General features: G+C 40.4%; 1 protein-coding gene across 1 annotated transcript in view; it reads right to left on the minus strand.

Moving 5' to 3' along the window:
* LOC127687990 (HEAT repeat-containing protein 5B-like) overlaps positions 1-16,794 on the minus strand; it is a 165,640-nt gene that overhangs the window by 128,075 nt on the left and 20,771 nt on the right.

The raw sequence follows: 16,794 nt of genomic DNA on the forward strand, positions 1-16,794 counted from the left end.
GAAACACACCTCAGCCTTAGAGTAAAAGGCTGGAAGACAATTCTACAAGCAAATGGTCCCAGGAAACAAGCCGGGAGTTGCCATTCTAATTTCAGATAAAATTGACTTTCAACCTAATGCCATCAAAAGAGACATGGAAGGTCACTACTTGCTGGTCAGAGGAAAAATCCAACAAGAAAAACTCTCAATCCTGAACATCTATGCACCAAATACAAGGGCGCCCTCATTCATAAAAGAAACTTTACTAAAGCTCAAAGTACACATTGCACCTAACACAATAATTGTGGGTGACTTCAACACTCCACTTTCATCAATGGACCGATCAGGAAAAGAGAAACTAAACAGGGAGACAATGAAACTAATTGAAGCTTTGAACCAATTGGAGTTAACAGATATAAATATATATATATATATAACTTTTTAATCCCAAAGCAAAAGAATATACTTTTTTCTCAGCACCTCATGGTACCTTCTCCAAAACAGATCATATAGTTGGTCACAAGACAGACCTCAACAAATATAAGAAGCCTGAAATAATCCCATGCCTCCTATCAGATCACTATGGAGTAAAAGTCGTCTTTAGTAACAGCAAAAACAACAGAAAGCCCACATACACATGGAAACTGAACAATACTCTACTCAATGATACCTTAGTCAAGGAAGAAATAAAGAAAGAAATCAAAGATTTCTTAGAATTTAATGAAAATGAAGGCACAACATACACAAATCTATGGGACACAATGAAATCAGTGCTAAGAGGAAAACTCATAGCTTTGAGTGCCTCCAAAAAGAAATTTGAGAGAGCTTACACTAGATGATTAATGGAACAACTGAAAACCCTGGAACAAGAAGAAGCTAATTCACCCAGGAGGAGGAGAAGACAGGAAATCATCAAACTCAGGGCTGAAATCAATCAAGTAGAAACCAACAGAACCATACAAAGAATCAACAAGACCAAAAGCTGGTTCTTTGAAAAAATCAACAAGATAGATAAACCCTTAGTCAGACTAACCAAAGGGCACAGAGAAAGTATCCAAATTAACAAAATTAGAAATGAAAACGGAGATATTACAGTAGAAACCGAGGAAATTCAAAAAATCATCAGATCCTACTACAAAAACCTGTACTCAACACAACTGGAGAATCTGGAGGAAATGGACATTTTCTTAGACAGATACCAATTACCAAAATTAAACCAGGATCAAATAGACAATCTAAACAGACCCATAACCCCTAAAGAAAGAGAAGGGGTCATAGATAGGCTTCCAACCAAAAAAAAGCACAGGACCAGATGGTTTCAGTGCAGAATTCTATCACACCTTCAAAGAAGACTTAACACCAATACTCTTCAAACTTTTCCACCAAACAGAAACAGAAGGAACACTACCCAACTCCTCCTTCGAAGCCACTATTACGCTGATACCAAAACCACACAAAGATCCAACTCAGAAAGAGATAATTTCAGGCCAATTTCCCTTATGAATATTGATGCAAAAATACTAAATAAAATTCTTGCCCAACGAATCCAAGAACACATCAAAACGATCATTCACCATGATCAAGTAGGCTTCATCCCAGGGATGCAGGGATGGTTCAATATAAGGAAATCCATAAATGCTACCCACTACATAAACAAACTCAATGAAAAAAAAACACATGATCATTTCATTAGATGTTGAAAAAGCATATGACAAAATTCAGCATCCTTTCATGCTAAAAGTCTTGGAAAGGACAGGAATTCAAGGCCCATATCTAAACATAGTAAAAGCAATATATAGCAAACCGGTAGCCAACATCAAACTAAATGGAGAGAAACTTGAAGCAATCCCACTAAAATCAGGGACTACACAAGGCTGCCCCATCTCTCCATATCTATTCAATATAGTTCTTGAAGTCCTAGCTAGAGCAATTAGACAACAGAAGGAAGTCAAAGGGATACAAATTGGAAAGGAAGAAGTCAAACTATCACTACTTGCAGATGATATGATCATATACTTAAGTGACCCTAAAAACTCTACTAGAGAACTCCTACAGCTGATAAGCAACTTCAGCAAAGTGGCTGGCTACAAAATCAACGTAAGCAAATCAGTAGCCTTTATATATTCAAAGGATAAGCAGACTGAAAAAGAAATTAGGGAAATGACCCCCTTCACAATAGCTACAAACAGCATAAAGAATCTTGGGATGACTCTAACCAAACAAGTGAAAGACCTATATGACAAGAACTTCAGATCTCTGAAGAAGGAAATCGAAGAAGATCTCAGAAAATGGAAAAACCTTCCATGCTTGTGGATTGGCAGGATTAATATCGTTAAAATGGCCATCTTGCCAAAGGCAATCTACAGATTCAATGCTATTCCCATAAAAATCCCAACCCAGTTCTTCATAGAGCTAGAAAGAGAAATTCTCAAAAATTCATCTGGAATAACAAAAAACCCAGGATGGCTAAAACTATTCTCAACAGTAAAAGAACTTCAGGGGGATTCAATATCCCAGACTTTAAACTCTACTACAGAGCAATAGTGATAAAAACTGCATGGTATTGGTACAATATCAGGCAAGCAGATCAATGGAATAGGATTGAAGACCCAGAAATGAACCAACACACCTATGGTCACTTGGTCTTCGACAAAGGAGCTAAAAGCATCCAGTGGAAAAAAGATACTCTTTTCAACAAATGGTGCTGGTTCAATTGGAGGTCAGCATGTAGAAGAATGCGCATCGATCCATTCTTATCTCCTTGTACCAAGCTCAACTCCAAATGGATCAAGGACCTCCACATAAAACCTGACACACTGAAACTATTCGAAAAGAAACTGGGAAAGACCCTGGAGGACATGGGCACAGGGGAAAAGTTCCTGAGTAGAACACCAATAGCTTATGCTCTAAGATCAAGAATTGACAAATGGGACCTCATAAAACTACAAAGTTTCTGTAAGGCAAAGGACACCGTCAAAAGGACAAAACGTCAACCAACAGAGTGGGAAAGGATCTTCACTAACCCTAAATCCGACAGAGGGCTAATTTCTAATATATACAAAGAACTCAAGAAAGTAGAACCCAGAGAACCAAATAACCCCATTAAAATGTGGGGTATGGAGCTAAACAAAGAATTTTCACATGAAGAACTTCGGAGAGCTGAGAAACACCTTAAGAAATGTTCAGCATCATTAATCATTAGGGAAATGCAAATCAAAACAACCCTGAGATTTCACCTCACACCATTCAGAATGGCTAAGGTCAAAAACTCAGGAGACAGCAGGTGTTGGCGAGGATGTGGAGAAAGAGGAACACTCCTCCACTGCTGGTGGGATTGCAAGATGGTGCAACCACTTTGGAAATCAGTCTGGTGGTTCCTCAGAAAACTGGGCATGTCACTCCCTGAGGACCCTGTTATACCACTACTGGGCATATATCCAGAGGATTCTTCAGCATGCAATAAGGACACATGCTCAACTATGTTCATAGCAGCCCTATTTGTAGTAGCCAGAAGCTGGAAAGAACCTAGGTGTCCTTCAACGGAGGAATGGATACAAAAAATGTGGTATATTTACACAATGGAGTACTATTCAGCGATTAGAAACAACGAATTCATGAAATTCTTAGACAAATGGATGGAGCTGGAGAATATCATACTAAGTGAGGTAACCCAGTCTCAAAAGATCAATCATGGTATGCACTCACTGATAAGTGGATATTAGCCTAGAAACTTTGAATACCCAGGACATAATCCACAAATTAAATGATGTCCAAAAAGAATGGAGGAGTGGCCCCTGGTTCTGGAAAGACTAGTGCAAGAATATAGGGGAATTCCAGAACAGGGAAGAGGGAAGGGGTGGATGGAAGAATAGGGGGACGGAAGAGGGCTTATGGGACTTGCTGGGAGTGGGGACCCAGAAAAGGGGAAACCATTTGCAATGTAAATAAAAATAAAATAAAATAAAATATAAAAAAAACTAAATCAGGATCAAATAGATCATCTAAACAGTCCCATAACACCTGAAGAAATAAAAAGGGCGATAGAAAGTCTCATAACCAAAAAAATCACGGGACCAGATGGCTTCAGTGCAGAATTCTATCAGACCTTCATAGAAGACCTAACACCAATACTCTTCAAACTATTCCATAAAATAGAAATAGAAGGAACTCTACCCAACTCGTTCTATGAAGCCACAATTATGCTGATACCAAAACCACACAAAGATCCAACAAAGAAAGAGAACTTCAGGCCAATTTCCCTTATGAATATTGATGCAAAAATACTTAATAAAATTCTTGCCAACCGAATCCAAGAACACATCAAAACGATCATCCACCATGATCTAGTAGGCTTCATCCCAGGGATGCAGGGATGGTTCAATATAATGAAATCCATCAATGTGCTCTACTACATAAACAAACTCAAAGAAAAAAACCACATGATCATCTCATTAGATGCAGAAAAACCATTTGACAAAATTCAGCATCCTTTCATGCTAAAAGTCTTGGAAAGAACAGGAATTCAAGGCCCATACGTAAACATTGCTAAAGCAATATACAGGAAACTGGTAGCCAACATCAAACTAAATGGAGAGAAACTTGAAGCAATCCCACTAAAATCAGGGACTAGACAAGGCTGTCCTCTCTCTCCATATCTTTTCAATATAGTACTTGAAGTTCTAGCTAGAGCAATTAGACAACATAAAGATGTCAAGGGGATACAAATTGGAAAGGAAGAAGTCAAATTATCACTATTTGCAGATGACATGATAGTCTACATAAGTGACCCGAAAACCTCCACCAGAGAACTACAGCTGATAAACAACTTCAGCAAAGTGGCTGGTTATAAAATCAACTCAAGCAAATCAGTTGCCTTCCTATACTCAAAGCATAAGCAGGCTGAGAAAGAAGTTAGGGAAATGACACCCTTCACAATAGCCACAAACAATATAAAGTATCTTGGTCTGACTCTAACCAAACAAGTGAAAGATGTATACGACAAGAACTTCAGGTCTCTGAAGAAGGAAATCGAAGAAGACCTCAGAAAATGGAAAAAATCTGCCATGCTCGTGGATTGGCAGGATTAATATAGTTAAAATGGCCATCTTGCCAAAAGCGATCTACAGATTCAACGCAATCCCCATCAAAACCCCAACTCAGTTCTTCACAAAGTTAGAAAAAGCAATTCTCAAATTCATCTGGAATAACAAAAAACCCAGGATAGCTAAAACTATTCTCAACAACAAAAGAAATTCTGGGGGAATCAGTATCCCTGACTTCAAGCAATACTACAGAGCAATAGTGTTAAAAACTGCATGGTATTGGCACAGTGACAGACAAGTGGACCAATGGAATAGAATTGAAGACACAGAAATGAATCCACACACCTATGGTCACTTGATCTTCGACAAAGGAGCCGAAAGCATCCAGTGGAAAAAAGATAGCCTTTTTAACCCATGGTGCTGGGTCAACTGGAGGTGAGCATGCAGAAGAATAGGAATTGATCAATTCTTATCTCCTTGTACTAAGTTTAACTCCAAGTGGATCAAGGACCTCCACGTAAAACCAGACACACTGAAACTAATAGAAAAGAAAGTGGGGAAACCCCTTGAGGACATGGACACGGGAAAATTTCCTGAACTGAACACCAATAGCTTATGCCCTAAGATCAAGAATTGGCAAATGGGACCTCATAAAATTACAAAGTTTCTTTAAGGTAAAGGACATTGTAAAGCTTCTTTTATGAATGAGATTTCCCTTACATTTGGAGCATAGATGTTCAGAATTTTCCTTTGACCAGTAAGAAGTGTCCTTCCATGTCTCTTTTGATGACTTCAGGTTGAAACTCAATTTTATCCTATATTAGAGTGGCTACTCCGGCTTGTTTGATAAGACCATTTGCTTGTAAAATTGTTTTCCAGCCTTTTACTCTGAGGTAGTGTTTGTCTTTGACACTGAGGTGTGCTTCCTGTATGCAGCAAAATGGAGGGTCCTGTTTACATATCCAGTCTGTTAGCCTTTGTCTTTTTATTTGGGAATCGAGTCCATTGATGTTAAGAGATATTAAGGAATAGTGATTATTACTCCCTGTTATTTTTGATGTTATTTTTATATTTGAGTGGTTATCTTCTATTGGGTTTGATGAAAGAAGGTTACTATCTTGCTCTATCCAGGGTGTAGTTTCCCTCCTTGTATTGGTGTTTTCCACCTAGTATCCTTTGTAGGGCTGGGTTTGTGGAAAGATATTGTGTAAATTTGGTTTTATCATGGAATATCTTGGTTTCTCCATCTATGATGATTGAGAGTTTTCTGGGTATAGTAATCTTGTCTGGCATTTGTGTTCTCTTAGAGTCTGCATGAGATCAGCCCAGAATCTTCTAGCTTTCATAGTCTCAGGTGAGAAGTCTGGTGTAATTCTAACACTTCTTCCTTTATATGCTACTTGGCCTTTTTCTCTTACTGCTTTTAATATTCTTTATTTAGTACATTTGGGGTTTTGACTAGTATGTGTATTTCTGTTCTGGTCCAGTCTGTTTGGAGTTCTTTAGGCTTCTTGTATATTCATGAGCATCTCTCCCTTGAGGACATGGGCACAGGGGAAAAGTTCCTGAACAGAACACCAATAGCTTATGCTCTAAGATCAAGAATTGACAAATGGGACCTCATAAAATTACAAAGTTTCTGTAAGGCAAAGGACATTGTTAAAAGGACAGAATGGCAACCATCAAATTAGGAAAGGATATTCACCAACCCTACATCTGATAGAAGGCTAATATCCAATATATACAAAGAACTCAAGAAGTTAGACCCCAGGGAAACAAATAACCCTATTAAAAAATGGGGTACAGATATAAACAAAGAATTTTCACCTGAAGAAATTCAGATGGCCAGGAAGCACCTTAAAAAGTGCTCAACATCATTAGTCATTAGGGAAATGCAAATCAAAACGACCCTGAGATTTCACCTTACAGCAGTCAGAATGGCTAAGATCAAAAACTCAGGAGACAGCAGGATGTGGAAAAAGAGGACCACTCCTACACTGCTGGTGGGGCTGTAAGATGGTACAACCACTTTGGAAATCAGTCTGGAGGTTCCTCAGGAAACTGGACATGACACTTCTGGAGGACCCTGATATACCTCTCCTTGGCATATACCCAAAGGATTCCCCGGCATGCAATAAAGACACATGCTCCATTATGTTTATAGCAGCCTTATTTATAATAGCCAGAAGCTGGAAAGAACCCAGATGTCCCTCAGTGGAGGAATGGATACAGAAAATGTGGTATATTTACACAATGGAATACTGCTCAGCAATTAGAAACAATGAATTCACAAAATTTTTAGGCACATGGTTTGATCTGGAAAATATCATCCTAAGTGAGGTAACCCAATCACAAAAGAATACACATGGAATGTAATCTCTGATAAGTGGATATTAATTAGCCCAGAAGCTCTGAACCCAAGGCACAAATCGCATAACAAATGACTCCCATGAAGAAGTATGGAGAGGGTCCTGATCCTGGAAAGGATTGATCTAGCATTGGAGAGGAATATAAGGACAGAGAAAAAGGAAGGAGGTGATTGGAGAAGGGATGGAGAGAAGAAGGCTTATGGGACATATGGGGAGGGGGATCTGGGAAAGGGGAAATCATTTGGAATGTAAATAAAGAATATAGAAAATAAAAATATTAGAAAAAACAAAAAACAAAAAACAACAACAAAAAACAAAACAAAACAAAAAACAAAAAAAAAAAGAAAATATTTATTGGCTCTTTAAGATGTAAATCCTTAAGTTACTAGCTTGGGCAATTCGACAACATAAGGAGGTCAACGGGATACAAATTGGAAAGGAAGAAGTCAAACTATCATTATTTGCAGATGACATGATAGTCTACCTAAGTGACCCAAAAAACTCCACTAGAGAACTCCTACAGCTGATAAACAACTTCAGCAAAATGGCAGGTTATAAAATCAACTCAAGCAAATCAGTGGCCTTCCTATACTCAAAGGATAAGCAGGCTGAGAAAGAAATTAGGGAAATGACCCCCTTCACAATAGCCACAAACAGTATAAAGTATCTTGGGGTGACTCTTACCAAACATGGAAAGATCTGTATGACAAGAACTTCAAGACCCTGAAGAAGGAAATGGAAGAAGACCTCAAAAAAATGGGAAAACCTCCCATGCTCATGGATCGGCAGAATCAATATAGTTAAAATGGCCATTTTGCCAAAAGCAATATACAGATTCAATGCAATACCCATCAAAATCCCAACTCAATTCTTCACAGAGTTAGAAAGAGCAATTATCAAATTCATCTGGAATAACAAAAAACCCAGGATAGCTAAAACTATTCTCAGCAACAAAAGAAATTCTGGGGGGAATCAGTATCCCTGACCTCAAGCAATACTACAGAGCAATAGTGTTAAAAACTGCATGGTATTGGTACAATATCAGGCAAGCAGATCAATGGAATAGGATTGAAGACCCAGAAATGAACCCACACACCTATGACCACTTGATCCTCGACAAAGGGGCTGAAAACATCCAATGGAAAAAAGATAGCCTTTTCAACACATGGTGCTGGTTCAACTGGAGGTCAGCATGCAGAAGAATGCGAATTGATCCATCCTTGTCTCCTTGTACTAAGCTCAAATCCAAATGGGATCAAGGACCTCCACATAAAGACAGATACTCTGAAGCTAATAGAAAAGAAACTGGGGAAGACCCTTGAGGACATCGGTACAGGGAGAAAGATTCTGAACAGAACACCAATAGCATATTCTCTAAGATCAAGAATTGACAAATGGGACCTCATAAAATTACAAAGTTTCTGTAAGTCAAAGGACACCATCAATAGGACAAATCGGCAACCAACAAATTGGGAAAAGATCTTCACCAATCCTACATCAGATAGAGGGCTAATATCCAATATATATAAAGAACTCAAGAAGTTAGACTCCAGAAAACCAAACCACCCTATTAAAAAATGGGGTACAGAGTTAAACAAAGAATTCTCACCTGAAGAACTTCGGATGGCGGAGAAACATCTTAAAAAATGCTCAACTTCATTAGTCATTAGGGAAATGCAAATCAAAACAACCCTGAGATTTCACCTTACACCAGTCAGAATGGCTAAGATTAAAAATTCAGGAGATAGCTGGTGTTGGCGAGGATGTGGAGAAAGAGGAACACTCCTCCACTGTGGAAATCAGTCTGGCGGTTCCTCCGAAAACTGGGCACCTCACTTCCAGAAGATCCTGCTATACCACTCCTGGGCATATACCCAAAAGATTCCCCAGCATGTAATAAGGATACATGTTCCACTATGTTCATAGCAGCCCTATTTATAATTGCCAGAAGTTGGAAAGAACCCAGGTATCCCTCAACAGAAGAGTGGATGCAAAAAAAGTGGTATATCTACACAATGGAGTACTATTCAGCCATTAGAAACAATGAATTCATGAAATTATTAGGCAAATGGATAGAGGTGGAGAACATCATACTAAGTGAGGTAACCCAGACTCAAAAGATGAATCATGGTATGCACTCACCAATAAGTGGATATTAACCTAGAAAACTGGAATACAACAAAACATAATCCACACATCAAATGAGGTACAAGAAGAACAGGGGAGTGGCCCCTTGTTCTGAAAAGACTCAATGAAGCAGTATAGAGCAAAATCAGAACAGGGAAGTGGGAATGGTTGGGTGTGAAAACAGGGGGAGCGAAGGGGACTGATGGGACTTTCGGGGAGTGGGGGTCCAGAAAAGGGGAAATCATTTGAAATGTAAATAAATATATCAATAAATTAAAAAAAAACATGTAAATCCTCGCTTTGTTGTATTCCTGTAATCCTTAGGTTTGGTCTTCTTATTGTGTCCTGGATTTCCTGGATGTTTTGGGTTACAAGCTTTTTGCATTTTGCATTTTCTTTGACTGTTGAGTCAATGTTTTCTATGGAATCTTCAGCATCCGATATTCTTTCTTCTATCTCTTGTATTCTGTTGTTGATGCTTGCATCTATGACTCCTGAATTCTTTCCAAGGTTTTCTATCTTCAGAGATGTCTAACTTTGCAATTTATTGATTCTATTTATAGTTTTAGATCCTGCATAGTTTTGTTTATTTCAGTTCCTTCACCTGTTTGTTTTTTTCCAGAAATTCTTTAAGGAATTTTTGTGTTTTCTCTTTAAGGCCTTCTACCTGTTGACCCATGTTCTCCTTTGTTTCTTTTAGGGATTTTTGTGATTCCTCTTTAAGGGTTTCTGCATGTTGACCCATGTTCTCCCATAATTCCCTATGGGATTTTTGGATTGCCTCTTTAAGGGCTTCAATCTGTTGACCCATGTTCTCCTGTATTTCTTTAAGAGATTTTTGTGTTTCTTCTTTAACGGCTTCTACCTTTTGATCCATATTCTTTAAGGGATTTTTGTGCTTCTACCTGTTGACTTAAGTTCTCTTGTATTTCTTTAAGGGAGTTATTTATATCCTTCTTGAAGTCCTCCATCAGCGATATGAGATATGATTTTAAATCTAGTTATTGCTTTTCTGATGTGATGGAATATGCAGGATTTGCTGTTGTGGGAGAACTGGGTTCTGATGGTGCCATGTTGTCTTTGCTTCTGTTGATAATGATCTTGCATTCGCCTTTGGCCATCTCGCTATCTCTGGTGTTAGCTGGTCTTGCTGTCTCTATTTTCTCTGACCTGCAGGCCTGTGTTTCTGTACTCCTGGGCTTCTCTTTATGTCCGATGCCCTGCAAAAACCTGGTTCTCCAGGAAGTATCAGGTGATGGGGTCTCCTGTCTGGCAGACTTGGCAAGAGTCGAATGCCCTGTAGGCTGCTCGCTCTCAAATCATCTGCTGATAACAGATCTTGAATGCCCTGTTGATGCTGGTTTTTGAATGCCCTGCTTCTACCTGTTTAAATGCCCTGCTGCTGCCAGATCTCAAATGACCTGCTCCTGCCAATTCTTGAATGCCCTGCTCCTGTCAGTTCTCTAGAGAGAATCAGGAAGTAGGACCCTCTCTGTGCCAGATGTGGCACAGGTCTACCACATCCAATGGAAAGGGTAGAAGGTAAAAGGGGAAGGGTAGAAGAGGTGGAAGGGGGGGTGGCGATCTGGAGGTTGCTGGGTAGTGAGTCCCAGAGCAGAGCGGCTCCAGGACACTAGGTGGTGGGCAGTAGCCTTGCCAGAGCCTTACAAATACAGAAGCAGAAACTAGCAACCAACTATTGGACTGAGCGTGGGGTCTCCAAAGGAGGAGCTGGAGGGTGGTCCGGAGGGGCAGAAGGGTTTATAGACCCATGTGAAGAACAATGACTTCGGCCACCCAGATGCCCCAAGACTCCCAGGGACTGAACCATCAACCAAGGGATACACATGGTTCCAGCCAAAAATGTGGCAGAGGAAGGCCAAATTGGGCATCAGTGGGAGGAGTAGTCCTTGGTCAGTTAAAGGCTCAATAGAGGCCCGAAGAACGGGAAACCAAGCAGGGGGGAGGGGGAGAAGGTAAGAGTGGGTTGGGTGGAGGGGCATATATGGGGGGGAAGGAGGGGTTGGGGGTCTTTGGGGAGGGGGGAATGGGAAAAGATTTTACCATTGGCAATATAAATGAAGGCGATATTAAAAAAAAAACAGTGATAAAGTGATAAAAGAAGTGGTTTAACATCTCCTAGTCAGCAAGAAAAACTAAGCCTGAGGTACAAATTGGCAAACAATAAAACACATTACCCCCGACTACAAAAGAATTAATGCACACTATAAAAAGGATCTTCATGGTCATCAGAACACACACTGCTACACACACCTGGGACAACTAGTTAAAGAAGAGCTGAGATTGAAGAACAATTGTTAGGGGCTTATTTTCATAAAAATAAAAAATAAAATCCACTAAATAGTAACTTTTCCATGTTTGCATTAATTTTAAAAGACTAAATTTAATAAATAAAAGCAAACATTTTACTAAAATAAGCAAAAATCATTATTTTGCCAAAATAACAGAGTGAAGTGCAGGATCCCAGGGATATTTTATTTGCAAGATAGCTGGATCTATAGTCTAAAACCTGGAGAGAAAATTAATTCTTATGGTACTTCATCGATACACCATAATTTCTTTCTCTGGAGGAATGTGTCTAAGTCCCTAGCCTGAAGCCCAGTATCCTTTATCTCAACTGACTATTACACATGCTGAGGCAGCATTGCTGTTCAGTGGTCCTAACCACCAGAACCACAGGAACAGAGAGGAATGGCTGAGGGGCTGCAGAGATGCTCAGAAGCTAAAGGACCTGAGTTTGGGTCCCAGCACCACATGATGCCTCACAACCACCCAAAAATACAGTTCCAGAAGATCCCTTTTCTGGCCTTTGAAAGTAATAATAACTCTTCTACAATACAGAGAATTTGTGTTCTGTTTTTCAGGCAGGTCTTGGTTTGTAGCTTTGACTGGCTTAGAAATTGCTGTGAAGCACAAGAGTGGGCCTGACATGGCAATCTCCTGCTGCAGACCCCGCCCCGAGCACTGTGATTACAGGTGGATGCCACCATACAAAATGAGATAAAAGTTTGCCAAAGACTGACTGACAAAGGTTGGAAAGGCTTTCCATGCAGGGCCAGTTTTAGCACACACAGGGTCCTCCAGTGGGCTCAGATGGAGGAATGGTGAGCTGTGGGAGGCCATGTTTACCTCTGCCCATGTCTTAAGAACAGCCAGCTTCCCTATTTATAATTGCCAGATGCTGGAAAGAACCCAGGTATCCCTCAACAGAAGAGTGGATGCAAAAAATGTGGTATATCTACACAATGGAGTACTATTCAGCCATTAGAAACAATGAATTCATGAAATTCTTAGGCAAATGGATGGAGCTAGAGAACATCATACTAAGTGAGGTAACCCAGACTCAAAAGGTGAATCATGGTATGCACTCACTAATAAGTGGTTATTAACCTAGAAAACTGGAATACCCAAAACATAATCAACACATCAAACGAGATACAAGAAGAAAGGAGGAGTGGCCCCTGGTTCTGGAAAGACTCAGTGAAACAGTATTCGGCAAAACCAGAACGGGGAAGTGAGAAGGGGTGGGAGGGAGGACAGGGGAAGAGAAGGGGGCTTACGGGACTTTCGGGGAGTGGAGGGGCTAGAAAAGGGGAAATCATTTGAAATGTAAATAAACTATATCGAATAAAAAAAATTAAAAAAAAAAAAAAAGAACAGCCAGCTTCTCCATGGTGGTGGCACTCTCTCGGTACACTTGACTAGAAGATCCCTTGCCAGCCTGAACTTTGTCCAGAGAGGAAACAAGTAGATTATGCACCTGACATAAATCATTGAGATCACTGACAACGCCACTTCCAATCCATGTGCTGCACACCTGGGTAGGAACAGCGGAAGTTACAGTGTACAGAGTAACTGAACAGAAGAGAGTGGGATGAGTTTCCTCATATCCCTGCACAGAGAATAAAAGGGTTCATTCCATCCCCCTGCAGAAAACAGAGCAGCACTGAATTTCCACTCTGTCTGAGACAGGCCTTTGCCATGCACTACAGGGTGGCTCTGAACTCATCTCCTAAGTGCAGGAATTACAAGTTTGTGCCACCATGTCCAGATTCTATGTTTCCACTATTTAATGAAAAATTTCAAATAAGTGGTTTTCTACTTGCAAACTTCTTCAACAATTCTCTATTTACTATCAAACTATCAAATTAGTTATCATGAAAACCTTTTGTAACAGGGAAAAAGAAAAGTCAAAGTTATAAGTACAGAGTTTATAAACGCACTTATATCTAGGAAGGAGAGGAGAGTCTCAGACATCAGGAGAGCTTGATTATAAAGACACCAGGGTGTGAGGTGAGGAAGAAGTGAAGACCGTGAAAGCTGAGGTCAGACAGGATGAAACTGAGGAATCCCATGACTAAATTAGATGATGGTACTGAGTTGCCAAAGATCCTTGCCATTAGATTTATACTTTAAAAAAAGGTATACAGGACAATAAATAGCACATTCAGTTCCATGTCTCTACAGCACTGCAGGAGACAGGCATGACGTGGATGGACCTGGGAATAATAGCCAAGGTAACCTTGGAGACAGGACTCCAAGACTGCAGAGTGAAACACCATGTATGGCGGGCATGGACACTGAGACTTGGGATGGGGAGTCAGAGTTCCAACCTTGAAGAACAGAAGGAAGGTGGCACCACCATCAGGAGTACTGCTAAAACCTAGGAAAAGTTCAGCAGAGACAAGTCAGCATAAGTTTGATTCCAAACACTTTCACGTGTGAGTTGTACGTAACACTAAAAGATCCACAAGACAGCTGGAAACTCTGTTCTAGACACCAGGAGCAAGTGGAAGGTAACCACATAAGACCAGAAACTTCCACACGAAGGCAATAACTAAAGTAAGATTAGGAGGCAGATTTGTTCAGGAAGAGAATATCTTAAAGTCCTCTACCAAAACAACAGAAGAAGTAGGTATATTGAAGGGGTAAGTAGAGCAAGAAAAATAATTGGAAACCCAGGGAAATAAAGGAAACGCACTGAGGACAGACACTGAAGTCAACAGAAGGATGCCAACCAGGAAGAGGCCTGGGCAGTGCCAGCTTTGGCAACTCTGCTCACGCCCACGACATCTGGGTAAAATGGACAAAGGAACCACTTGAGGAACACAGTGGGAAGGGTCGGGGGTGAAACACACTGTGGACACATGGACATTGTAATACAGAACACATTAGAAATCACTCAGAGACAAATGAAGACTAAAACCTCATCCAGCTTCAGGGGCAAATAAGTGTTGTAAGCTCAGGTTTTGCTACCAAAAAGATTATAAAACCATTCTAGGTTTCTGGAGTATTTGGGTTTCAAATCATGGATGGCTAATGGTCTTTTAAGATTTAAAACCTTAAAAACTGACCAAATACTTACATCAACAACTTTATTTGCTTAAAATCTTATTTTGAAAAACCGAAAACTATGTTTAATAAAAATAAGAGCACTTAAAAACATTGCTATTAAAGGCATACTTCAGGCAAGTTAAATTCCTCCACCAAAATAGTTCTGCAAATACCAACTTCAAAGTGACATGCAATATAAGAGTGTCAGAAGAAATAAAGGAGTTGATTCCTACAGAACTAAACATCCTGGAGATACAGGACGTTTGTGCAATTTGGTTGAAATGTAACTAAAAGTCAGGGAATTTCATGAACACCAGAAATGTGGCTCTAAACTTTCTTTGCAAAACACCTAACTACTTCCTCTCCTTTAAGGAGTCTAGGGCAGCTGTTCTCAACCTGTGGGTCACATCCACTTTGACAGTCCTCTATCTCCAAAAATATTTTCCATTATGACTCATACCAGCAAAATTAGTTAGGAAGTAGCTCTGAAAATAATGTTATGGTTGGGGTCACCACAACATGAGGAACTGTATTAAAGGGCCACAGTGTTAGGGAGGCTGAGAACCATTCATCTAGGGGCTGAAGGGATGGCTCAGTGCTTAGGAGCCCTTGCTCTCTTGAAGAAGCCCAGAGTTTGGTTCTCAGCAGCACTGTCAGGCAGCTCTCAACTGCCCAGAACTCTAGTATAGCTCCAGGAGAAATGATACCCTCTTTTAGCATCTGTGGCCACCCACATGTATGCGAGCATATACACACACACATACAGAAATAAAAATGTAAGTGGGTTTTTAAGAGGATTTTATACCTGGAAAATGCAAGTAATGCTTTATGGATTTGTGTGTAAAGAAAGACAATGCACTGAAGAGTCAACAAAACCAGATTCAGAGAAAAGACCTTGGCCCTACACCAAGCAAGCAAGTGTACATATTTTGCACTTTAGGCTCAAGTGAAATATTTAAGGTACACTGTGTCTGTGACTCTGCTCTGGCTTTAACTGACTGTTTTTCAGCCTCACAGAAACAGCTGGGTGTCCTACAGGTGAAGCTTTCTCAGGTCTGCCTACAGATAGATTACCCTGATTAGAAGCCTCTGAAGTGAAGTTATTCTCACCAACAAACAAAAACCTTCTAAGCTGCTTCTTCCTTTATAAAGTAAAAGAATGTGCAACTCACTGTCTCACCAGTTCCACACTAAGTTTCCTTGTGCAAGTGGAAAGGAGGCCAGACATTTGAATCTGCTACCAGGAAACAATAACCATTATAGAAAAAGCAACTTGTGCCACCAACAAGCAAGTTACAGGGAACTCAACACTAGGAGCCTTCACACTGCTCCCTGGGAGACGAAATTCTAGGGGCTTTCACTATTCCAGCACTCAGCACCTTTGTGGGAGGACCGAGTGCTGTGCTGTGCTGTGCTCACAACGCCATCATCAAACAGAAAATTGCACATGACTACTTTCAATACTTGTTTCTGAGTGTCCCAAAGGATTGACTTTCACCCCAACACTTCAACCACAAAGGAAAGATCTACCCCTTACAGCAATGATCCTCTTCTCTCTGTGCCGTACTGTGTGTGGAAGGACTTAATTCCCCTAAAGAGCAAGAAGTACCAGAGACACCAACTCAATGACATGGAGTTAACCATTCAACCACAAGAATAAAGAACTTCATGCTGGGCACTGCTGAGGGCAGTCACAGGCAGTGTGCCTATGGATCCCAAGCAAAGATGAGGGCCATGGCTCTGCTCTCCAGCAGACTGCGGAGGAGACAGCTCTGTTCAATGCTGTGCACACAAAGAATGCCATTTTTGAAAAGATTGGAACTCAGTGCAGGAATCCTTCCTCGGGGAGACATGGGAGAGGAAGGCCCTTAGCACAGGGGTAGGACACGTGTGCTTGGGTGGCTCTCTCCCTGCAGATGGGA

The sequence above is a fragment of the Apodemus sylvaticus genome, chromosome 6 (genome assembly GCF_947179515.1).
Source record: "Apodemus sylvaticus chromosome 6, mApoSyl1.1, whole genome shotgun sequence".
Lineage (NCBI taxonomy): Eukaryota > Metazoa > Chordata > Mammalia > Rodentia > Muridae > Apodemus > Apodemus sylvaticus.